Source organism: Schistocerca americana, chromosome 9 (assembly GCF_021461395.2).
Source record: "Schistocerca americana isolate TAMUIC-IGC-003095 chromosome 9, iqSchAmer2.1, whole genome shotgun sequence".
Taxonomy (NCBI): Eukaryota; Metazoa; Arthropoda; class Insecta; order Orthoptera; family Acrididae; genus Schistocerca; species Schistocerca americana.
In genome coordinates, this window is record NC_060127.1 from 151,658,499 (window position 1) to 151,685,374 (window position 26,876).

The window sequence follows — 26,876 nt, forward strand, 5'->3', positions numbered from 1 at the left end:
TAGTGTAAGGGCTGACAAGGACATAACAACTGTTGTTATGGACAGTGCAACAACATAACAGAAATCTTTAGATCCAACAGCCAGAATACAAAAAAGACTAATAACGTCTCAAGTAACATACCTATTCATTATTCTTGAAGCAAGAAAGATTGCAGCAATCAGGCCACAAGCACTTTTCCTTCGATCACAACCAAAGAAATAGGAAAATAGAGCTCCAACCACGCTTATAGTGAATTGTAGGAACAGTCCACCATTTTCACTAAAAAGAAAGTGCTCCTCAAGGTGTTAGTCATTAGCCAGCAGGCATCAGACGTTATTCATTAGCTACTAGCCATTAACCACTAAACATTAGGCATTAAGTGTTAGCCATTAGCTGCTAAGCATAAGGCGTTAGGCATTCGCTGTTAGGCATTATATATTAAACATTGGGTGTTACGGGATAGCCATTACACGTTACTGGGGGATACCTTTGGGGAATGTTGAGCACTTATGGGGAATGGTGGACAGCTCGCAGGGGCATGGTTTATCTCTTACAACTACACTTCCATCCAATCGAACTGAGAGACATGTTGACAACTCCAGTACACAATCACAACTGAAGCAATTAGAAGCAAATGTCTGACGTTATACCACACCTCGGGGCATTAGACGTTAGGCATTGCTGGGTTTTAAATAGTATTTTAATACCAGATGGATGTTAGCAATTAGAGAGAGAAAACTGTTCTTCTGTAATTTATTACAATATAACGTTGATTTTGCAGGGAAATGTTATGCACTATGAGTTAGCTGTTAGGCATTAGCTGTCATGTATTAGCAAATAGGCATTAGCTGTTAGACCCTAGCAGTTGTGCATTGGCCATTAGGCATTATCCATTAGGCGTTAGCTGCTAAGCATTAAACATCAGCCATTAGTTATTAGGTGTCAAGTGATAGACATTGTGATTTAGCTGTAAGGTGTTAGTGTGGAAATCAGGGGGAATGGTAAGCACTTATGGGGGATGGTGGGGACCTAGGAGAGGAATGGTCTGATTCTTAAGACTACTCTTCTGGCCATTCGAATTGAGACACATGTTGACAACTGCAGTGTTCAAGGACAACTGAATCAATAACTAGGAAATGTTTCAGTCTATACCACTAATTACAGCATTAGCCATTAGGTGTTAGCTGTTACCCATTAGGCATTAGGCATTAGTCATTGCTGTTAGGCATTGGCCACCAACCATTAGGTGTTGGCCATCAGGCATTAGCTATTTGGTATCATCAGTTAGGCGTTAGCTGTTAGCCATTGGGCATTAGCTATTAGTTGTTAAACATTAGGTGTATAAAGCACACAGTTAGTCTGCTTCCAACATGGGATTTTTTATTATTGGTAGGAGATAAGGAGGGGGAGAGGGAGAGGACGCGTGTGGCTTGAAGTGTATGTCAGAAGTAATGTAATTTAGTACTATTCTGGGCTATGTTTGTATTTTCCACTACACAATAGGGTATTTTCCCATTTATGTATTTGTAATACAATGCTATGATTAGCTGTACTTAGAGGAAAGGGGAGGAGAGAGAGAGAGAGAGAGAGAGAGAGAGAGAGAGAGAGAGAGACAGAGACAGAAGGGTGGGAGTAAGGGGAGACAGTTTTAAATTTCCTACTAACACAACAGGGTCATTTTCTAATACTGTGCTCTGATTGATTGGAAAGAGCAGAGGGGAGAGGATATGAAGCAAACAACTGGCGATTTTTCATCATTTCTTATGCATTTAATACTGCATTATGTCTGACTAGAGATAAGGAGGGGCATGTTGTTGTGGTCTTCAGTCCTGAGACTGGTTTGTTGCAGCCCTCCATGCTACCCTATCCCGTGCAAGCTTCTTCATCTCCCAGTACCTACTGCAACCTACATCCTTCTGAATCTGTTTACTGTATTCATCTCTTGGTCTCCCTCTACGATTTTTACCCTCCATGCTGTCCTCCAATACTCAAGTAGTGATCCCTTGATGCCTCAGAATACGTCCCACCAACCGATCCCTTCTTCTAGTCAAGTTGTGCCACAAATTTCTCTTCTCTCCAATTCTATTCAATACCTCCTCATTAGTTATGTAATCTACCCATCTAATCTTCAGCATTCTTGTGTAGCACCACATTTCGAAAGCTTCTATTCTCTTCTTGTCTGAACTATTTAACGTCCACGTTTCACTTCCATACGTGGTTACACTCCATACAAATACTTTCACAAACGACTTCCTGGCACTTAAATCTATACTCGATGTTAACAAATTTCTCTTCTTCAGAAACGCTTTCCTTGCCATTTCTAGTCTACATTTTATATCCTCTCTACTTCGACCATCATCAGTTATTTTGCTCCCCAACTATCAAAACTCATTTACTACTTTAAGCCTCTCATTTCCTAATCTAATTCCCGTAGCATCACCCGATTTAATTCGACTATATTCCATTATCCTCGTTTTGCTTCTGTTGATGTTCATCTTATATCCTCCTTTCAAGATACTGTCCACTCCGTTCAGCTGCTATTCCAGAGCCTTTGCTGACTCTGACAGAATTACAATGTCATCGGCGAACCTCAAAGTTTTTGTTTCTTCTCCGTGGATTTTAATTCCTACTCCGAATTTTTCTTTTGTTTCCTTTACAGCTTGCTCAATATACAGATTGAATAACATCGGGGATAGACTGCAACCCTGTCACACTCCCTTCCCAACCACTGTTTCCCCTTCATGCCCCTCGAGTCTTATAACTGCCATATGGTTTCTGTACAAATTTTAAATAGCCTTTCTCTCCCTGTATTTTACCCCAGTCACCCTCAGAATTTGAAAGAGAATATTCCAGTCAACATTGTCAAAAGCTATCTCTAAGTCTACAAATGCTAGAAACGTGGGTTTGCCTTACCTTAATCTATTTTCTAAGATACGTTAGAAAGCAAAGAAAGCGTTTCTGAAGAAAAGAAATTTGTTAACTTCGAGTATAGACTTAAGTGTCAGGAAGTCATTTCTGAAGGTATTTGTATGGAGTGTAGCCATGTATGGAAGTGAAACATGGACGGTAAATAATTTGGACACGAAGAGAATAGAAGCTTTCGAAATGTGGTGCTACAGAAGAATGCTGAAGATTAGATGGGTAGATCACATAACTAATGAGGAAGTATTGAATAGGATTGGGGTGAAGAGAAGCTTGTGGCACAGAAGCTTGTGGACCAGTAGAAGGGATCGGTTGGTAGGACATGTTCTGAGGCATCAAGGGATCACAAATTTAGCATTGGAGGGCAGTGTGGAGGGTAAAAATCGTAGGGGGAGACCAAGAGATGAATACACTAAGCAGATTCAGAAGGATGTAGGTTGCAGTAGGTACTGGGAGATGAAGAAGCTTGCACAGGATAGAGTAGCATGGAGAGCTGCATCAAACCAGTCTCAGGACTGAAGACCACAACAACAACAAGATACGTTGTGGGGTCAGTATTGCCCACATGTTCCAACTTTTCTACGGAATCCAAACTGATCTTCCCTAAAGTCGGCTTCTACCAGTTTTTCCATTCGTCTGTAAAGAATTCGCGTTAGTATTTTGCAGCTGTGACTTATTTAACTGATAGTTCGGTAATTTTCACATCTGTCAACACCTGCTTTCTTTGGGATTGGAATTATTATAGTCTTCTTGAAGTCTGAGGGAATTTCGCCTGTCTCATATATCCTGCTCACCAGATGGTAGAGTTTTGTCAGGGCTGGCTCTCCCAAGGCTGTCAGTAGTTCTAATGGAATGTTGTCTACTCCTGGGGCCTTGTTTCAAGTTAGATCTTTCAGTGCTCTGTCAAACTCTTCACGCAGTATCTTATCTCCCATTTCATCTTCATCTACCTCCTCTTCCATTTCCATAGTATTGTCCTCAAGTACATCGCCCCTGTATAGACCCTCTATATACTCCTTCCACCTTTTAGCTTTCCCTTCTTTGCTTGGAACTGAGTTTCCATCTGAGCTCTTGATATTCATACAAGTGGTTCTCTTTTCTCCAAAGGTCTCTTTAACTTTCCTGTAGGCAGGATCTATCTTACCCCTCATGAGATAAGCCTCTACACCCTTACATTTGTCCTCTAGCCATCCGTGCTTAGCTATTTTGCACTTCCTGTCGACCTCATTTTTGAGATGTTTGTATTCCTTTTTGCCTGCTGCACTTGCTGCATTTTTGTATTTTCTTATACTATCACTGTAAAATATTTACCTTTCCTCCCCAAACACCCTGTATAGCCGTACGATAAACGATGTCATCAACGTGCACCACAGTCGCCTTTGCAGAATGAAGCGGTACTGGCTGGTGTGCATGTAGCCTACATTCTTCAGTTCTGCGTATTGGAGACGGGAATTGGCTTCGACTGTCCGCAGAACGTTCCATAGCCTTTCATTGTCCACTTATACGCGAACAAGAAATTCTAGAGCAAACGTTTGCCTTGCTGGCGGGTCAGCAGGAAATAACTCGTCAACATCGATAATTTTGTACGCATAGCAGTGCACAATGTTTCGTAGGATTTTGTGAGATGTCCAACGTTTGGACATTTCCTGTGCGCTGCGTGTTTGCACACCACCGCCCGACCTCTCCTTCAGTGGTGTGACCGCATTTCTGACGGATGTCGGATGAACTGCTTTCCTCCTCTGTCACATTCAACTTCAAAAGAGTGTGTCTTTCCGAAATTTTGTAATCATTTCCTCTAGACATTTAGCAGACGTCTAACCAATGTGAGGTCTGGAACCTCTGCGCAAAGTCACCGTTCTTTTAAAACTGATATACTAGCAGCGCCCGATCCTTAATGGACAATCATGTTGCACGTCTCGGATACAAACTGAAGAACATCAGTTGCCGCTCGTTTGTTGGTGTGCATACTCTGACGCTTACAGCGCCATCTATTGCTCATATTTTGCTCCGTCACATTTCACCCTGCGTCAATAAAATGCTGTTCAAATTTTATGTAATTCTTAGCAGTGACTCTGGTTCTGCTGCTTTTTGGAAATGGAACTTTAATTATGGGCACCCTGTGTTTCGCGGAATTAATATTTACAACTGTGGTCAGTGACGAAATATACGGGAGAAACAGGCGGTCAATGCGAGGTGAGGCGTAGCGCCGTATAACGATGCTGCCTTGGAGGCGGTCAAGTGGGAGGTGTGTCTCAGAGCTGGATAGTGACAGATGGTGACGGGATACTGGACGCGCACGTAGTTTATGTATCAGCCGATAGAGGACAGTATTGGATAGGGGGACTGTGATTTTAGTTTCGATTGTGAACACTAGAGTGCTCTAAAGTAATAGAATGTTTTTCGTAAACTGTTCTAGTATTTTCATAAGGTGTTATTATATCTTTTTGTGTATGTAAAATGTTATAAATGTGTTTGAGCAGTATGAATGATGCGTGAGTGTGGTTTAAGGTTAATATGGAGATAATTGTTTAACGAGTTATGTAGTAGGATTTAGTGTGGGAACATTTCGAAGAGGTATGGATATGGACAAATAGGATTTTTGTGGAATAGATTTGTAAAGTAAGTTTATGGTAAAGGGAAAGTTAATTCAGGTATAAATAACAATAATAAATAACTTTATGCATAAGCATAAGCAAAATTTCAGCATATTAGATAATTACGTCGGTAAAAAGTGCAGTCCTTAGGTTTACTATTTTGCGATTGGTTATTGATGAAAAGTGCGGATTGACGCGGGAGAATGTTGTTTTGCTATTGGCTGTTGAGTAAACTGACCAATGGTAAAGCAATATTCTTCGCGCGCCTTTCTCTGCTGGTAGAGAAGACTTAGAGTATTCTAGAGAAGAGTCGAAGCCTAGCCATGAAACAGTTCGGACGTGTGCAGTAGTAGTTCCGATGGAAACAATAAGTTGCCCGATCTAGGAGTGTTTCATACATGAAAAGTGTGGTAAAGCGACGGCATAATTATTCTGATAGGCGTGTAGAAATTTTGGAATTTTAAGTGAATTTTGTGACGAGAAAAGACATATATTCCACGTGGCATATTGAGTAGGTCGGTGGCTAAAAACTGTGACTGCATTAGGTACCGACAGGCTTAATATTTGGCGAGCATTCTCAATCAAAAACAATCAGTATTTTTTTAGCTATTACGTTTTCGGGAAATGCAACACCATAAACTTGCTAACGTGAGTGAAAGGGATTATGAGTGACTGTGTTAAGACTGGCACGGGCTTGGCAGTGATACTTGTTCGCCTAAGTTTCAGAATATATTAATTGAGGACAAAATTTCCAACCTTTCATTTGTGTGAAAACTTTCTCCCGAAACGTAGAGTAGTGACTTAGATTGCAGCCTGGTTCACGTCGAAGTGCAGTAGGTTTCACTAGGCTTTCCTACTGATGATCTGCTGAGACAATGTTCACAGGTAGGTGCAGGTTCGTCGAAAACGGACGGAAAGAACCGCGCCGCCGCAGAGGGTCAGGAAGATTAAAAAAGTATTGCTATAATACGGGAGATAGCGTGAGATACGGGAGAACTGGTCGCTCCATTTCTAACAAGGCAAACACCCCATTGTGCCACCCCCACCCCCTCCCGCCCCCCTCAAATTTAGTGGATAGCCAGTCAACAACTGAACACAGATCAAGCATGAAAAAGGGAAGAAGGTGTACAGAACTGTGAAAAAAGAAGCAAAATCGAAACAGTCAGCGGTCCTAGCTCTCAAGATTTGCAACATGGAGCGACTTTGCATGGCCACGGCGTCTTGGTCATGTGGTTATGGTGTTGGCGTGGGGAGGGAAATATCCGTGTTCAAACCTCGGTTTTTTTTCCAGAAAATTATCAACTGTCCGTCCGGTCATTGACATGTCTGTTCGCTGTATTCAAATTTGTTTCTGTCTCGTGGTGTAACGTCCGTTTGCTACAGCAACGCATATAGGAAGGGATCTCCAGGCGTACGTACCTTCTATTTGTTCTACACAAGTACCATATATTATTCCTCTTGCGTTCCGTATTGGAAGTTTCGACTCTTAAATTCCTTTGTTGTAACATACACTGAAGTGCCAAAGAAACTGGTAGAGGCATGAGTATTCAAATACAGAGATATGTAAACAGGCTGAATATGGCACTGCAGTCGGCAACGCCTATATAAGATAAGAGTGTCGCATTTGTTAGATCGGTTACTGCTGCTACAATAGCAGGTTATCAACGTTTAAGTCAATTTGAACGTGGTATTATAATCGGTGCACGAGCGATGGGACACAACACCTCCGAGGTAGCGATGAAATGGGGATTTTCCCGTACTACCATTTCACGAGTGTACCGTGAATATTAGGAAACCGCAAGACATCAAGTCCCCGACATCGCTGTGGCCGTGCGACTACGGTACCAACGACGACTGAAGAGAAACGTCCAACGTGACAGAAAAGTAGCCGGGCGGTGTGACCGTGCGGTTCTAGGCGCTTCAGTCTGGAACCGCGTGACCGCTACGGTCGCAGGTTCGAATGCTGCCTCGGGCATGGATGTCTGTGATATCCTTAGGTTACTTACGTTTAAGTAGTTCTAAGTTCTAGGGGACTGATGACCTCAGTGCATAGTGCTCAGAGCCATTTGAACCATTTTTCAACAGAAATGGAACCCTTCCGCAAATTGTGCAGACTTCAGTGCTGGGCCGCCAACAAGTGTCAACGTGCGAACCATTCAACAAAATATCATCGATATGGGCTTTTGGAGCCGGACCACCGCTCACGTACCATTGATGACAACACTGGCGTTGGGCTGTTGATTATTGGGAACATGCTGCCTGGTCGGACGTGTCTCGTTTCAAATCGTATCGAGCGGATGGACGTGTACGGGTATGGAGGCAACCTCATGAACCCATGGGCGGGAGTGTTCAAGGTGGTGGAAGCTCTGTTGTGGCGTGGGGTGTGTGCAGTTGGAGCGATATGGGACCGTTGATTCGCCTCGATAAGACTCTGACAGGTGACATGTGTGTAAGCATCCTGTCCGATCGTCTACATCCACTCATGTCCACTGGGCAATTTCAGCAGGACAAAGCGACACCCCCCCCCCCCCCCCCCCGCCACGTCCAGAATTGCTAGAGAGTGGCTCCAGGAACACTCTTCTGATTTCAAAATCTTCCACTGGCCACGAAACTCAATAGACATGAACATTATTGAGCTTATCCGGGACGCCTTCCAATATGCTTTTCGGAAGAGATCTCCACTCCGTCTTAACCTTACATATTTATGGACAGCCCTGCAGGATTCATGGTATCAGTTCCCTCCAGCGCTACTTCAGACATTAGTCGAGTCCATGCCACGTCGTGTTGCGGCACTTCCGCGTGCTCGTGGTGACTCTGTATGATGTTAGGCAGGTGTACTAGATTCTTTGGAGCTTTAGTGTAGGTCACACCAGTATATTTGTTGACTTCATTTGTGTGAGACGTTAATGTGGCATCTCGCCTTCTGTCACTATTCATCACATTTACTTGCGACGGTAATATGACTCTTGTTCTATTACCAGTGTATAGTATGAGAATTTCCAAGACTGCCGCCTAGGGTAGCCGAATGGTCTGAGGCGGTTTGTGACGGTCCACGCGACTCCCCCCGTCGGAGGTTCGAGCCCTCCCTTGGGCGTGTGTGTTGTCCTTAGCGTAAGTTATTTTAAGTTATATTAAGTAAGCTCCGGGACCGATGACCTCAGCAGTTTGGTCCCATAAGACCTTACCGCAAATAAATAAATAAATAAATAAATAAATAATAAAAAAATGCTAAGGTGGCAGAAGAAGAACAGACAGGTCAGTGAACGCAGTGATCGGACGGGGACAGTGCAACCATCTTTCTTTTTTTTAACCTGGGAACTTAAGGTTTTGAAAACAAGTGCTGTATTGAATCTACTTTTTAATCATTTTTATATGAGAGGGAAATATAAACTTTATTTATAAATAATCAATAGATTTTAGAAAATACAATTCGGAAATACTGACGTTTGAAGCAAGCAACAGGTGGGGACGACGAGATATAAGTGTAGGTGTAGGTTGTTTTCTATCTACATAACTGATCTTTTGGATAGGGTGGATAGCAATGTGCGGCTGTTTGCTGATGATGCTGTGGTGTACGGGAAGGTGTCGTCGTTGAGTGACTGTAGGAGGATACAAGATGACTTGGACAGGATTTGTGATTGGTGTAAAGAATGGCAGATAACTCTAAATATAGATAAATGTAAATTAATGCAGGTGAACAGGAAAAAGAATCCCGTAATGATTGAATACTCCATTAGTAGTGTGGCGCTTGACACAGTCACGTCGATTAAATATTTGGGCGTAACATTGCAGAGTGATATGAAGTGGGACAAGCATGTAATGGCAGTTGTGGGGAAGGCGGATAGTCGTCTTCGGTTCATTGGTAGAATTTTGGGAAGATGTGGTTCATCTGTAAAGGAGACCGCTTATGAAACACTAATACGACCTATTCTTGAGTACTGCTCGAGAGTTTGCGATCGCTATCAGGTCGGATTGAGTGAGGACATAGAAGCAGTTCAGAGACTCGGCAAGACTCACCGGAGGAGAAACACCCCTCTGAAGATGTCCAGCGAAGCACTGGACGAAACGTTAGGAGCTGAAGAGTTTCATGGACCACGACCTTACATCCCGCTAGGTTTCCCAGAAGATATGTCATCCGGTCGTGAAAGCCTTCATAATAACAATTTAATTTTTACGGCCAAAAGTAAAAACCAAATCCTCTTTATTTGGACTATGTCCATCATTTTATACAACAGAAGAAGTATCGTAGAAACATGACAAGCAATCATTTTCACGGCGCCGAGCACACCATACAAACGCTGCATTTTTGCATTTGCCACTGTACCATTGCAATACGAACCGAGCAGAACTGATCCGGAGCCAAGTTGCGGGATTTGGCCCGAGAAGTAACAAGAGTGCTTAAGCTACGAGACGTACCTGAACTAACGCACGCAGCTTTCTCACATATCTCTGCCGAATGCTGGCGGGATACAGAAACGATCGTCATAAAAGAAGAAGAGAAAATACGGGGCCTGGTTAGCTTCGAGGATTCTGTTGTTGATAGGCTCGTTATCAACGCAGCAGGTGACACTTCCAGAACTGAAATGTATTTCTCGGATTCGGATAAGTAAGGATCTAAGAGATCGCCAGACGACTGACTGCAATAAACACCAACAGTGGCCTCAGTATTCAACGGTACGGTGAAATCCTTGCAGTATGCTTTTGCGTTACAGCTCCCTCAGAAAAAATACCCTATGTTTAACGTAGAAATTTTCATTTGTCTTGTTTGTAATTAGAATACTATGTCAGGTGAGAAAGAGTGCATTTTATGCTTTCCCTCTGGGCACCTAAAGAGCGCCAGTAAAGCTGTTGTCCCACATTATCGCTCACAAGGAGACGGCACGACCGTGGGGTCGGGGATTTGTCCGCAATGTTGTGTGGCGAAAGAGGACGCCTACCACCTCACGTGGTTAAAATATTAGGACACACTACCCGGAAAATCCCGGGAAAATTCGATCCAAAGTTTCTTAGGTGTCTTATGAGCATAAAATGTTAGCACACTCCCGAGCCGCCGGCTGGCCTCGGTGTTTAGGGCTCGGATTCTTACGCTAGAAGTCTCGTGTTCGATTCCTCCTCTCGCACTTTTTTTTTCTTCTGTTTCATTTTCTTTGTTTATTCCTCCAATTATTCAGAAAATTTCGCAAACCTACATTATCTTTAACACATTAGTTACATTACTGAATAAAAATTATTTTCTTTTTGTCCAACAACACAATTCATGGCGGTGGGTTTTCCACTTTTCATTGTAAAGTATGTGAGGAGAAACATTGGGTTTTTAATCAGAATAACAAAGTCGATTGGGAAACATTCAATTTTTATACATATAATAATTATAAACAAGAAACTCAGTGGTAATTATCGTAAAAACAAACAAACCAATAATTTTTGCATCTTCCGCAACATATAAAAGCTGATTTTTTACAATCACAGGGCGTTTGCAATAAATCTGTACAAAAACATGGCCCATTAACATTTACGAAAATGTTTCGAGTTTCTGACAATTTTGAGGCAAACCAGGCATATTAAATCATGTCTCGGAATATTGGTGACGATAATTGATGGTGAATTATAGAATGAATTTTTATACAGTCTTCCCGGGAATTAATTTCACGATTCTCCTGTAACAATGCGCTGCAATTTTGCAAGCAACAGAAGGAAAAGAAAAAAAAAAAGAAGTGCCGGAGGAGGAATCGAACACGAGACCTCTGGCGTAAGAGTCCGTGCGCTAACCATATAGGCCAGACGGACAGCGGCTCGACTATAGAGTAACATTTTATGCTCCTAAGGCACCTAAGAAACTTTGGATCAATTTTTCCCGGGATTTTCCGAGTAGTGCGTCCTAATACTTTAACCACGTGAGGTGTTAGGGGTCCTCTTTCACCACACAAAATTGCGTGTGACTCAGCATAAAACGTATCCTTATGATCGTGCTTGACTGTACTGGTCACAGCGTTCCCAGTGACACGAAATCCAATGAGATTCAAGCAAACGCGGAAGACTACATGGCGTAATGTTTATATCAGGTTCATTCTTCTGGTGAACGGAGTACAGTGCCTCACACTCCTACTGATTTGGTGAGGATGGCATTCAGTTTGGAATTCGAACTAGATAATTCGCCATGGCTGGAACAGTAATTCGTCTGTCTGTGATCGGCTCTGGTCACGTGCAGGTTCATCCTGTAATTTAAAATGATTTCGGTCATCAAGTCTCGGGAGCATTTTTCCTATTTCCTCTGGGACACATCACATTGCATGTTCCGCCGAAGAGCGAGTTGAGCTTATAGCCTGTACTGTCACGAAATTGTACCCTGGCAGTGTTCTGGAAATTTCCGTGTGTACGCGGCTGATCGGCTGCCCTTCTGTTATCGACCTTCCCACATGTAAAAATCATGTGTAACTGTGTGCGTGACGTTCTAGAGAAATGGTTGTCTGGTCGATTTGAAGGAGAAGACGAGACAGCGACGTCATTGGTCCCATCGGATTAGGAAAGGATGGGAAACATAGTCGGCCGTGACGGCGGTGGTCTAGCGGTTCTAGGCGCGCAGTCCGGAACCGCGCGACTGCTACGGTCGCAGGTTCGAATCCTGCCTCGGGCATAGATGTGTGTGATGTCTTTAGGTTAGTTAGGTTTAAGTAGTTTTAAGTTCTAGGGGACTGATGACCACAGATGTTAAGTCCCATAGTGCTCAGAACCATTTGAACCATTTTTTTGGAGTCGGCCGTGGCCTTTCATAGAAGCCATCCCGGTATTTGCCTGAAGCGATTTAGGGAAATCACGGAAAACTTAAATCAGAATGGCCGGACACGTGTTTGAACTGTCGATGTAGAGGAGTGATGTCAGCTTCAGGGCACTTCGTGATTCTCGACACATATTCTCGGGTTCCACTGGACGAATTACCTCATGTTAAAGGGGCAGGGTGAATGCAAAGTTGGTTAAGGCTGATAGTGTTGTCGTCTACAGAGATTGTTCTTAGTCTGGGACTGTAGCGAAGTGAGCCACCTACTGATGCGTTTGGTAAGGATGAAAGGTTGATTTGTGTGCGGCCGCATAAGCGCATGTTGTGCTTGAATGAATTGTAACTAAAATTTGTTATTAGAGTGAAATTTTCACTCTGCAGCTGAGTGTGCGCTGATATGAAACTTCCTGGCATATTAAAACTGTGTGCCTAACCGAGACTCGAACTCGGGATCTTTGCCTGTTGGGGGCAAATGCTGTACCGTCTGAGCTACCCAAGTACGACTCACGACCCGCCCTCACAGTTTCATTTCCGGCAGTACCTCGTCTCCTACCTTCCACATACCTCTGGAATGTAGGAGACGAGGTACTGTCGGAATTAAGTCTGTGAGTAAGGATTGTCAGTCGCGTTTGGGTAGCTCAGACGGTACAGCATTTGCCCCTAACAGGCAAAGATCCCGAGTTCGAGTCTCGGCTAGGCACACAGTTTTAATATGCCAGGAAGCTTCAAAATTTGAAATCGGTTCTTTGAGACTACGGTAACGTTTGTTCTCTCACGTCACGATTGGTTTACCTTTCATCAAGTACTTCTCATGTCAGTATCCCTAAGGCCAGTTACCGTGCACTACCGTGAAAAAGTTTCTGAACTTAAGCTTATTTGGTTCAAAAAGAGTACCGTGGATGATTTTAAATTTTTAAAGTTATTGGTTTTAATGTTAAAGAAAAAGGAAACTTGAACAATCTAGAACTTCTTTGATTATTCTAAATGCCTCGAATCATTGTATTTTTTTAAAGGTTGTTGAATGGAAATGAACTTTTGCATAATTTAGAATTTCAGTAAAGACATTTAAATATATCTGAAAGATTTTACATTAAAAAAAATTGCATCATAGTAATGTTTTAAGGAGGATAGTTTTTAACGTCTTAAGAAGAAGAAAGTACGAATTTTCTGTATACCTGTTGCAAGACGTGTATATTTCTATTGCCTAATGTCAAATCACAATTTATGAAAATGTTTATATTTTATTAGTAGGATTAAGTAGGAATAACTAATATTTGGCATGTTGGAAATGATTGTGGTAGCACGGAATGTCTGCACCTAAGTATTGTTGGCAAGAGAGACCGCACACTGAAATAATTTTAAAAAGGGCAGGAGAGACAGCGTATGGATACATTTTAAGAAAAGAGCGGGAAAGGCCGCGCATTGATACATTTTGTAATGGTAGCAGGGATTGTCTGCACCAGAAAGCATTGTTGGCAGGAGAGACCGCACTTTATCGTTCGAAGGAAGTCAGTAGTAAGCGAGATGTGAAGCGAGTCGGTAGCAAGTCTGAAGCGAGAGGTTGAGAGGAGCGGTGTGCCTGCCAGCCACCAGCTATGATTTAAAAGGGATTATAAACGGATGTACAGAGACATCAGCTAACTATTATAATAAGAGGAACTAATATTATTGAATTAATTTTTTGACAAACTCAAGGCTACTGAAGGTATGTTTGCGCATTGCTAGTTGTAAGATTATTGTAAAAAGTAAGTACCATCTGAATGTATGTAAAATCATTTCATTCAGAATATAATTAATTTTTGCGAGCAATATTACGTTACTGATTATAACCCATCTCAAAAACCATCGACGTAAAACTTCGCAAAATTTTATTGTTGTCAATAAAAAGTTTAACTGTGAATTACGTAACTTCGGTCAAATTAATTAAAGAATGACGTCAGCTTTGCTATTAAAGAATAACGTCAGCTTTGGTAATAAATACAGCCACTTATTATGACAGCCCACCAGTAGCTAATAGAGTATAGTAAACAGAGTAAGTATATTCATGTCGCAGTTCGATGTAGCAGTCAGATGGCGATCCAGTAACAGTAAAATAAGGTAAGGAACAGTTTTTGGTTATTGCAGGTAACGACTGAGGGCCACGCCGACAACACATTCTATGTTTCGTTGAAATAATCATAAAATAACTTTTAATAAGCAGCATTTAAATTTGTACGCGAAGACTGAGAAAGAGAATTAATTTGAAAGGAAAGATTTCATTTGTTATTATTAAGCAAGAGGTAGAAATCCTAAGGGAAGGATTCATAGGTTATTGTAGAAGGGAAGGTTGTGTAACCAAAAGAGATATAGAGGAGACGGTCTAACAACCCTACCACAACAAAGGTCAAAAATTAATTATGATTGTAGTGTTGTTCACGCTGCTAAATATTGCATTTTCGGGCAACAACGAAGTTATATTATGTGGCAGGTGTCATTAGAGCACAGTTAATAAAGTCATTTCTTGAAATAATGGATAAACTAGGCACTCATCTTTTCGTGTTTCCCACGCTGGTCTCGTTGTAAACTCATGGCTCAATCGTCGAAAATCTAGGTAGTGATGATTCCAAGCTCGAAAGCAAAGAGGCCTAGGTGTTATTCTGCGATATTCAAAAGTTTTATAGATGTGTATCATAAACCATTGTTCACGATTAAACTTTTGCAAGTTAGGACAATGGTGATGTAAAAAAGTAGTCAGCACTCCGAATTTAAGTTGCACTTCTTGTTTATTACTTTTGTTGCAATATCACGTAACTCGTTCCAAAACATCACTTCACAATATAAAACATACTTGAAAATATCTTCCTCACTGTTAAAGTTCACATTTCATAAACTGACTACAATTTGCGTCCTTTTAACATGACGACCAAAGCTTGACACTCTAATAACCGCTTACGCGCCAAAAATCAGAGTTACAAGTACGTCAAAGATCAGAGTGACAAAAGAAAGAATACACATAAGAATAATATCATTGCAATATATATATATATATATATATATCGATGTATCGAAGTACCTCTACATTGATGAAATCAAATCTGACTGTTGTCACAGAAATATGTTAACTATTTTACAGAAAATGGTTCAAATGGCTCCGAGGACTATGGGACTTAACATCTATGGTCATGAGTTCCCTAGAACTTAGAACTATTTAAACCTAACTAACCTAAGGACATCACACAACACCCAGTCATCACGAGGCAGAGAATATCCCTGACCCCGCTGGGAATCGAACCCGGGCGCGGGAAGCGAGAACGCTACTGCACGACCACGAGCTCCGGACAACTATTTTACAGAAACAGAGTAGAATATTGCTGATATCGAGAGGTTGAGGTGAGGTGCCGTAATGGTTACGCAATTCAAGTACCATTGCAACGGGAAGGTTTCACTGTGTATGCCTGTGCAAACTAAGTGATGTGTTGGCAGAAGAGCCAACACCGTGTTGCTAGAGGAGGCCGAAATGCACGCGTTTAAGCTCACGCAAACTGGCGTGAGGTCTGGAACAGGACAATGTAATTAATATAGCCAATAAGGTACGTTGCTGCTGGCATACTTAACTTTAATGCATAATTGGTTTACATCGCTCTTGACGGCACATGTTTTACAATCTCAATATTAACTGGTAATGGCGCCTTGCTAGGTCGTAGCAAATGACGTAGCTGAAGGCTATGCTAACTATCGTCTCGGCAATTGAGAGCATATTTGTCAGTGAACCATTCCTAGCAACGTCGGCTGTACAACTGGGGCGAGTGCTAGGAAGTCTCTCTAGACCTGCCGTGTGGCGGCGCTCGGTCTGCAATCACTGACAGTGGCGACACGCGGGTCCGACGTATACTAGCGGACCGCGGCCGATTTAAGGCTACCACCTAGCAAGTGTGATGTCTGGCGGTGACACCACACTAAGTACACCAATTAATGTTGAGCTACTGTGCTCAGCCGCTTATGACACCTGAATCGTTGTGTTCTAGCTTGACCAGCTCCGAAGCTTATCTTCCCCTTTCGAATCCTTAAGAGAAGGTATCGAGTACACCCTCTTCCAGTTTCGACGCTTCGTCTGTGCTCTGGTTTAGACGAGCTATCCACTGGGTCAAAATCTGAGAGGGGTCCCTTGTTGAGACCAGGTGGCGAGTACAAAGCGAGAGCACGGAGCTCCTCGCTCCTGACCCCTTGCGGCGAGTCGTCGCCTTGGCAGTGACTGGCCGCCACACCACAGAGGCGGGCAGGCGGGGACTCGTGGCCTGGGGCGGTGTTTAACGGGACGGCGCGCCCACTTCACCGTGGCGGCCTTGGCTGCCCAGGCGCCAGGCCTTGGACACAGCTCGCGCTGTCCCACACAGCAACCACACAACCGGCCCAAAGTTTCCTCCATCACAATTATGCGTTTGTGGTTCAAGCAGGGATTTCTTTTGAACATTCTACGATATACCCATTGTGATACTGACTCTTCAGTCTGTACACTGTTTTGTGGACTGGCAAGACAGCCAATCCACGAGGACGGGAGGCCGAAAGGCACGCGTTTAACCTCACGCCGGCTGGCGTGAGGTCTGGAACAGGTAAGGGAATTTGTGGTGTCACCGCCAGACACCACACTTGCTAGGTGGTAGCTTTAAATCGGCCGCGGTCCATTAGTACATGTCGGACCCGCGTGTCGCCACTGTCAGTGATCGCAGACCGAGCGCCACCACACGGCAGGTCTCGAGAGACTTACTAGCACTCGCCCCAGTTGTACGGACGACTTAGCTAGCGATGCAACACTGACGAAGCCTCGTTTATTTGCAGAGAAGATAGTTAGAATAGCCTTCAGCTAAGTAAACGGCTACGACCTAGCAAGGCGCCATAGCAATTGATAGTTATCGTATGAAGCATGTCTCATGAAGAACGATGTATACAAATGATGGATTAAAGTTAAGTATTCCAGCAGCTACGTACTTTTCTTTATAGCATTCATTACGTATCCTGTTTCAGACCTCACGCCATCCTGCGTAAGTGTAAGCGCGTGCCTTTCGGTTACCCGTCACTGTGGACTGGCTGTCTTGTCAGTCCACAACAGAATTTATAGTAGCAAAGAACGTAAGTAACTACTGGAATATGGCTCTGAGCACTATGGAACTTAATGTCTGTGGTTATCAGTCCCCTAGAACTTAGAACTACTTAAACCTAACTAACCTAAGGACATCACACACATCCATGCCCGAGGCAGGATTCGAACCTGCGACCGTAGCAGTCGCACGTAACTACTGGAATACTTAACTTTAATTTATAATTGGTGAACATCGGTCTGACGGTACATGTATCACAAGATAAATAGCAAATGATAATGGCGCCTTGCTAGGTCGTAGCAAATGACGTAGCTGAAGGCTACGCTAAATATCGTCTCGGCTAATGAGAGCGTAATTTGTCAGTGAACCATCGCTAGCAAAGTCCGCTGTACAACTGGGGTGAGTGCTAGGACGTCTCTCTAGACCTGCCGTGTGGCGGCGCTCGGTCTGCAATCACTGATAGTGGCGACACGCGGGTCCGACGTATACTAACGGACCGCGGCCGATTTAAAGGCTACCACCTAGCAAGTGTGGTGTCTGGCGGTGACACCACACACTGAACAAGAAGTAAGGGAAAGCAAAGAAAAATTTGGACTAGGAATCATTTTCTGGTGAATTGCAGCCATATTTTCTGGTTTGCCGAACGCAAAGCTTTGCACGGTACTCTTTGCTAGCAACTGCACACCATTCAGTTTCTCGGCAAACAACTGACCACGCCGTTTCCGCTACTTTCCACAAAGAACACCCGCTGCTCCACTGTGTGTATCATCGTCACCTTTGCACTGCTGCACTGACAATGACAAGAGCCTGCTCTACGCTCTCAAGCGATGCGTATCACGTGACGGGCGTACACGTTGTGGGCGCGTCACGAGGTGCGGTTATATGTATGCATTCACGTCCCCTGTTATCGACCCTTCCTGATTTTTCTGGAAACTTTTTTTAGAAACTGGTGCACGTGCATCATTTCGTGTAGGGCTCCCGCGAGCGCGCTAAAGTGCCGTAACACGACGTGGCATGAAGTAGTTGAAAGGTGGCTACACTGAGTCACAGCGCCAGAGACTGCGCCAAAGATTATTATTCCGCCGCCTCCACTGGTGCAGTAGCAGTTGAGAGGATGTCGAGGGCAGTTGTTGTTCTGTTGGATGAGAGAGTAGATGCTGTTCGGTTGGTGTAATGTATAGATGGAAGAAGTTGCTATTGTCAGAGTGTATTTCAGGAGATGGGCTTTTGATTTATGATGCTGATGTAATGGAAAATTTTCGTCAATATGTAATGAGGTAAAAAGTATTACAGTTTTCTTTAAAGACAATGCCTCTTGCTCACAGGTACAGTCAACAAGGCATCTGGCTCGTGTTCATTTATTAGACTTGTAATTCAGGCTTCTAAGTGAATTTTAGTATTCCTAGTTTTCCAATTAGTTCATTGTAAATGGTGTTTAAAATATTTGTCTTATTGAGAAAGAACCGAGCTAGCTACATGTACGTTGAGTCACACTACCACACACAGAACAGTTACACTTGCGCTTTGTTCTTTCGTAGCTTTTATAGTTCAGGGGACTTAATTAATCAATTGTCTTAATGGAAATTTCTTGTCATTCTTTATTTTTATTTTATGCAGTGAGATTGCGTGCTAATACTAGTCAGGAACCGCGCGACTGCTACGGTCGCAGGTTCGAATCCTACCTCGGGCATGGATGTGTGTGATGTCCTTAGGTTAGTTAGGTTTAAGTGGTTCTAAGTTCTAGGGGACTTATGACCACAGCTGTTGAGTCCCATAGTGCTCAGAGCCATTTGAACCATTTTCATTAATATTCTTTTAAGTAAGCCCCCCATACATGGTGCTGGAGGAAACTGACGCCATTAATCTTCCTGCAGGGCTGTCCATAAACCCGTAAGAGTACGAGGAGGTGGAGATCTCTCCCGAGAAGCATATTCTATGGCATCCCAGATACCCTCAATAATGTTTGGGGAGTTTGGTGGTCAGCGGAAGTGTTTAAACTCAAAAGAGTGTTCCTACAATCACTCTGTACCAGTTGTGGACGTGTGGGGTGTCGCATTGTCCTGCTAGAATTGCCCAAGACCGTCGGAATGAACAGTGGACACGAATGGGTTTAGGTGATCAGACAGGATACTTACATACGTGTCACCTGTCGGAGTCGTATCTTGACGTATCAGGGGTCCCATGTCACACCAACTCCACACCATTACAGAGCCTCCATCAGCTTGAACAGTCCCTTACTGAGATGCAGGGTCCATGGTTTCATGGGGTTGTCTCCAGACCCGTAGGCATCCATCCGCTCCATACAATTTGAAACGAGACTCGTCCGACCAGGCAAAATGTTTCCAGTCGTCAACAGTCCAATGTAGGCGTTGACACACCCAGGTGAGGCGTGAAGCTTTGTATCGTGCAGTTGAAACGTACCCTTTGAACAATTATACATGACTGTGCTTAAACTGACACACAATACTTTGTTAGCGCAACGCAATCTGACTTTCAAAATTCCCTACAAAAGAATGGCCCTGACTAACATTAAACTATACCTTTCACAAATCACTTACCTCACAAAAATCTTCGCTGCTCAAGCTACTGCAATACAGCAAGCGCCACTACTGCCAGCTAAATAAAAGATTCGAACTACTAAAGGCACTAACTACTGATAGGGATAGTTAGCAAATGAAAGATATTAATAGAGAACAAACAATGTATTTACCTTAATATCATCATGTATAAATATACCAGTACATGACAAATTACAAATCTCCGCCATCTCTCTCCCCACATCCACCACTGCTGGCGGCTCACCTCCAACTGCGCAACGCTACGCGCTGTTCACAGCCAGCTGCCTAACACTACAATGGCGAGTATTACAACAATGCAAAGCAGCCACAGACTGCACACAGCACAGCCAGTGATTTTCATACAGAGGTGGCGTTACCAATAAAAAAACCTAAACAGCCTACTTAACGTTGCCAACAAGAAAATATAAACAGCCTACTTACATAGAGAAAACATAAACAGCCTACTTACATAGCCCCCATGCTCCCCACAAAAATTTTTACAAATTTTTTTTGGGCAGTGGCCAATAATGATTTGATAAAATTTTTCATAATTACAATAACAAAGAAATCAAATGCACACACTTATTGATACAATGTTGGTCAAAAGCTAAAATTTTCTCACAGTCCATAAAGATAGTCCACATTGTTCATCACAGTAAAAAATGCAGAGTTTTTCTCAAAGTCTGAGCAGTAAAAGAAAATGCACACAGAAGTAGTGGATTTCCATGCAGTCTTGAAGAAGTAGTGTTGTCCTTCCAACGGAAAGACAGTGCTGACTCTTGACATGCTGACAGGTAATGGGCCATAATGGAGCAAACCCACAGCAGAGTCATTCGAAGTTTTGAAGAATATTGGTAGGTAGGTCATCACAGAGCAGACCCACTGGAGTCCTGGTAGAGATTACGGTATTGGTGGGCCACCAGAGGTGCAGACCCACTGTAGTCCTTGTAGAGATAGCCAGCAGCCATCTGTTGCGATTGTGCAGGTGCACATTCACCATCGAAGAGTCTTGCGGAGAATATAGCAAGTCCATAAACCACCACTTGTGCACTCACAAAGTTTTTGGAATTGTCCTTAGAACCAGCAATGCTGTTATCCAGTCCCTTGCTGAATTATCAACACACGTGCAAACACTAACAGTCCCTACTTCTCACATATTGTCCATATACTATGACCAACAGAAACGTGTGCAGTGAAATGTATCTAACAAGTTAATAATATCATGAACTGGTGACAATTACAATTTCATAACATAATAATACAATAACAAAGGTACAGAATACATTATTAAAAACATAACAATACAGATAACATCTGTAGTACAGGCTTTACAAAAGAATCGAACTAACATATACATCAGTGGAATTATGACATGAGTACATACATAAAAGATCACAATAACTTTTGAAACATCAACTTCACACATGAGCATTAAAACAAAACAGAATTAATAATATCTAACATCTTTACAAAGTACATAACATATTATTAATGCCAATTATATTCGAGGATAACAGTATTCCTCATCATAGTGAATGTAGCTTATTATTAAAAGAAGAAAAAATTCTATGAAACTACACAGAGACAGGAAGAAAACAAATACTCAAGGGTACACAAACACATAGTGGGATAACACCAATAGGAAAGGACAGGGTTCGTTTTCAGTGTAACATTTGGTACTGCAGTCCAATCCAAAACTTCATATATCTTTCCTCTTATTTCATCCTTTGTTTCCACCAAAAAAATCCTATCCAAGCATGCTTTCTGTATTCTATTCATATTTCTTTCAATATAATTATTCCTCAGTGTACAATACTCATTTTGGCCCAAATCTTTTTCATATTGTCCATAGTCAGTTTCTTATATAGTCTACCCCCTCTTAAGCTAACTTAAATCTACTGAGCTCAGATGCTAAACTAAGGGACGAGGCAATGCAGCAGCACATAAAACAATTAATATAAACAGCAATTACCAAAAAATTGGTAAATTGCAAAGCAAGCTACAGTAAATCTAAATTAACAGATAAAATGCAAAATTACAACTAATATGAGCCAATGTGCAGCAACATGAAAAATCAATGAGTAGTAAAATTGGCTTAGCGGAGTAACACAAATTAAAGTTCAGTAGCACTATGCCTGGCAAACAGCAGCAGCAAATATAAAAAAATATAAAACTTATATCTATACATGACAAAGCTCAAGCAGAAAAGATATTACAGTAAAAACAACAATGCAGATAAGGGAAATGTATATTCACATCTTAATATCTATGTAATTAAAGTGGTGCACCACAAGAAGTTATTCTACCAAAAAGTTACCAATTACTTGAAAAGAAAATTATGAATGCAGTTACTAGTTCCTTCTTATTGTTCTTTCCTTTCCAAGTGCTCCTTTTTTAAATGTGGATCATAAAATAATTATTTAATAGATCTGTTGACAGAAAGTGTTCACATTAGCAAATGCATTTTATTTTATAAAAGCAATGCTGCAACACAGCTGGAAAACAGATGTCAAATGAAATAAGCAACTATGAAAAGCAAAGCATAAAAATATCATTCAGTAGTCATGTGACATTTCGTAAGTTAGTAGAAATTCTCTCAACTCTCATAGAAAGACGCTTGTCATAATCAGGTGTGCAGATGTACGAATATTTCCCATCAATTCATAAGCATTTCAGCAATTAGCACAAAGTGCGAGTAATCATATGTTTTCAAGTAACGAGGGTTTCGCATTAGCGATGAAAGGCACACCCTAATGGCTTGTTGTCCAGGTGTTTTCCTGTGCTCTGAAAGGCACGCGCTAATGGCTTTTTCTCCAGGCGTCTGACACAGCTGGGTGCCCACGACGCATTATGTGTAGGTGGTCCGTTAACTTTCTTACGGAAATATTTACGACAGCAGTTTCCGCTACAGAGACAGTCGCATATAAAAATATTTCACAGGTCAAGAATTTGCGTTACAAATCTGTAGAAACAAAATGCTATTGATATAACAGTGTCCAAAAAAATTCGTCAGCATTGTGATACAGTCACACATTTACACACATTTAATAACTCTTAAAGTACGATTCTTGGTTTCCAACATACTTCTTATTCCTCATATACGGTAGCATCATCTTATTGATCATAAACATACCTCAACAGTATAATACACATCGTCGTCATAATAATAACATCATAACACTTCAGTCAAATCTCAAAATCGTCGTAGCTTCCTCCAATTATTTCAAAACCAAAAAAATTCTCTGCTCATATCAATAGTGTCATCTGCCTGAAACGTACTTTAAAAATCATGATCCCATACGAAATACGTCATTCAAAGCTCTCATAGTATCACAATGATTCCGAAAAATATGAGCGTTTCTCAAAGTACAGACAAAATACAGTTTCATAAGTGTGAAGTTACCCAACTGTGTAATTGCGTAAACATGTGTCACAGATGTAGTAAAAATAAATGTTTGTCTCTCTCAGTTAAATGATCAGGTAGCTGTGTAATTTGTGTGTTAGAGAAATATGGTACCGATGTGTAAAGTTGTATAAGCAAATACCATATTAGCTAGGGTTCCTTGTGCTTGCCAAACACATGGTACACAAAGTAGGCGTGTACCCCCCTGAGGATAAATGTAATTATACCCTCAGGTGTTACAAATTACAGCAATGGAATGAAATGTATCACGGAAAACTTTCTTGGTAATTAAAAAATCTTTGAAAATAAGTGTGTTAAGTATAAGATTAATCACTCAAATGCGTGTCCTGTAGCGCTAAACTGTGCGTCTTGTAACATAATCTCTGTGGAAGTGTCGTAGTTATCGTCCTCCGAAAGCTAAGTTCTGCAGAAGGATTCAAACTATGGAAAGCACTAACTACTGATAGGGTTAGCAAATGAAAGATATTAATAGAGAACAAACAATGTATTTATGTAAGTAGGCTGTTTATGTTTTCTCTATGTAAGTAGGCTGTTTATATTTTCTTGTTGGTGACATGGTGGAGAATTTCTCCCTGAATCGTAACTGCGCGCTGGTCCGTTGCGTCTAAAGTTATTCTGTCTCCCTTGATAGTATTTATTTTGGTTCCCATATTGTCTGTTTCTCTTATTGTCTCTGTGATAGTCATTACCACGGAGAGGTGATCTTTCCCTGTAGTTATTACTATTCTGCCAACGGTTGTCATACGGGTGGTGTCTGTTTTGGTCACGATTTGTGTTGTGAGAATAGCCTTGTCGTGTAAAGTTATTACTTCTTTCATCGCGGAATTGCGACGGATGTGACCTGTAATTGCTGTGTTCCTGGTTTCGCGTTCCGCGATTGTCAGTGTCAATTTCTAATTCTTGTAAGAGTCCCTGAAATGCTTCAATGTCGTCTTTGCAACGTCCTGCCAAAATAATATGTCGTAAATGTTCAGGCAGTTTGATTAAGCAAATGCGGATGAGTTCTGAGGGGCTGTATGGGTTTGAAAGATACTGATTCTTATGCAACATGTCTTCAAAATATTTCATAAGACTGGAAAATTCAGATTGTTCGAAACGTTTCATCATTATGATGCTATGTTTTACACGGTCTTGTGTGGCTTGAGACCAATATGCTGAGAGGAAGGCATGGTAAAACTCTCCTTCACTGTGGCAATCGTGAATTACCGATCGCATTCTTACAGCTGGTTCATTCTCTAAGTAGCCACACATAAATTCTAATCTGTGTTCCAACGACCAGTTGGGAGGAGAACAATGAGAGAATTGATGGAGCCATGCTTGTGGATGAATGTCGTTGGCAGAATTCTTAAACGTTTTGAATTTACGTGTAGTAATGAACAGCTTATAGTCAAAATCATCGTGTCGGCGAGTAGCATCTCGGTCATAGTTACGTCGTTTCGGCGGTTCCATCTCAAAATTCGGCGTACCTTGCCAACTTCTTTCACAATTTCCGAAGTGCCCTGTGTTGTTATTTTGTGTCTGTTCCGTATTTGTATGTCCCTCTTCCCGTATTGGGGCGCGAGTGTCCTCTGAAATACGTAATTCTTGTACTACTTGTGCCAACTGATCTTGCCCGTCGGAAGACTCGAAATTCCGGCAGGAGGGGCCGCGCAATTCGCGACATGGCGCCTTTAACGGTGTGGCCACTCCCACTCCACGCGGCTCTACAGCGAGTTGCCGAAGGGCTGTACCTCAGTCACGTTGAACGATTCTCTTCACTCGTCGTTGGTCCCGTTCTTGCAGAATGTTTTTCCAGCCACAGCGACGTCGGAGATCCGATGTTTTGGCGGATTGGGGATACCCACGGTACACTCATGAAATGGTCGTACGGGAAAATCCCTACTACACTGCCACCTCGGAGATGCTGCGTCCCATCACCACATTCAAACACACTTAAATCTTGATCACTTGCCATTGTAGCAGCAGTAATCGATCTAACAAGTACACCAGACACTTGTTGTCTTATATAGGCGTTGCCGACCGCTGCGCCGCATTCTGCCTGTTTACACATCTCTGTATTTGGGTATATATATTACTGGCCATTCAAATTGCTACACCAAAAAGAAATGCAGATGATAAACGGGTATTCATTGGAGAAATATATTATACTAGAACTGACATGTCATTACATTTTCACGCAATTTGGGTGCATAGATCCTGAGAAATCAATACCCAGAACAACCACCTCTAGCCGTAATAACGGCCTTGATACGCCTGGGCATTGAGTCAAACAGAGCTTGGATGGCGTGTGCAGGTACAACTGCCCATGCAGCTTCAACACAGTACCACAGTTCATCAAGAGTAGTGACCGGCGTATTGTGACGAGCCAGTTGCTCGGCCACCATTGACCAGACGTTTTCAATTGCTGAAAGATTTGGAGAATGTGCTGGCCAGGACAGCAGTCGAACATTTTCTGTATCCATAAAGGCCCGTACAGGTTCTGCAACATGCGGTAGTGCAATATCCTGCTGAAATGTAGGGTTTCGAAGGGATCGAATGAAGGGTAGCGCCACGGGTCGTAACACATCTGAAATGTAGCGTCCACTGTTCAAAGTGCCGTCAATGCAAACAAGAGGTGACCGAGACGTGTAGCCAATGGCACCCCATACCATCACGCCGGGTAATACGCCAGTATGGCGATGACTAATACACGCTTCCAATGTGCGCTCAAAGCGATGACGCCAAACACCGATGCGACCATCATGATGCTGTAAACAGAACCTGGATTCGTCCGAAAAAATGACGTTTTGCCATTCGTGCACCCAGGTTCGTCGTTGAGTAAAACCATCGCAGGCGCTCCTGTCTGTGATGCAGCGTCAAGGGTAACCGCAGCCATGGTCTCCGAGCTGATAGTCCATGTTGCTGCAAACATCGTCGAACTGTTCGTGCAGATGGTTGTCTTCTTGCAAACGTCCCCATCTGTTGACTCAGAGATCGAGACGTGGCTGCACGATCCGTTACAGCCATGCGGATAAGATGCCTGTCATCTCGACTGCTAGTGATACGAGGCCGTTGGGATCCACCACGGCGTTCCGTATTACCCTCTTGAACCCACAGATTCCATATTCTTCTAACAGTCATTGGATCTCGACCAACGCGAGGAGCAATGTCGCGATACGATAAACCGCAATCGCGATAGGCTACAATCTGACCTTTATCAAAGTCGGAAAAGTGATGGTACGCATTTCTCCTCCTTACACGAGGCATCACAACAACGTTTCAGCAGGCAACGCCGGTCAACTGATGTTTGTGTATGAGAAATCGGTTGGAAACATTCCTCATGTCACCACGTTGTAAGTGTTGCCACCGGCGCCAACCTTGTGTGAATGCTCTGAAAATCTAGTCATTTTCATATCAGAGCATCTTCTACCTGTCGGTTAAATTTCGCGTCTGTCGCACGCCATCTTCGTGGTGTAGCAATTTTAATGTGTGTGTGTGTGTGTGTGTGTGTGTGTGTGTGTGTGTGTGTGTGTGTGTGTGTGTGTGTGTATACTTGCTTTAAATTTCAT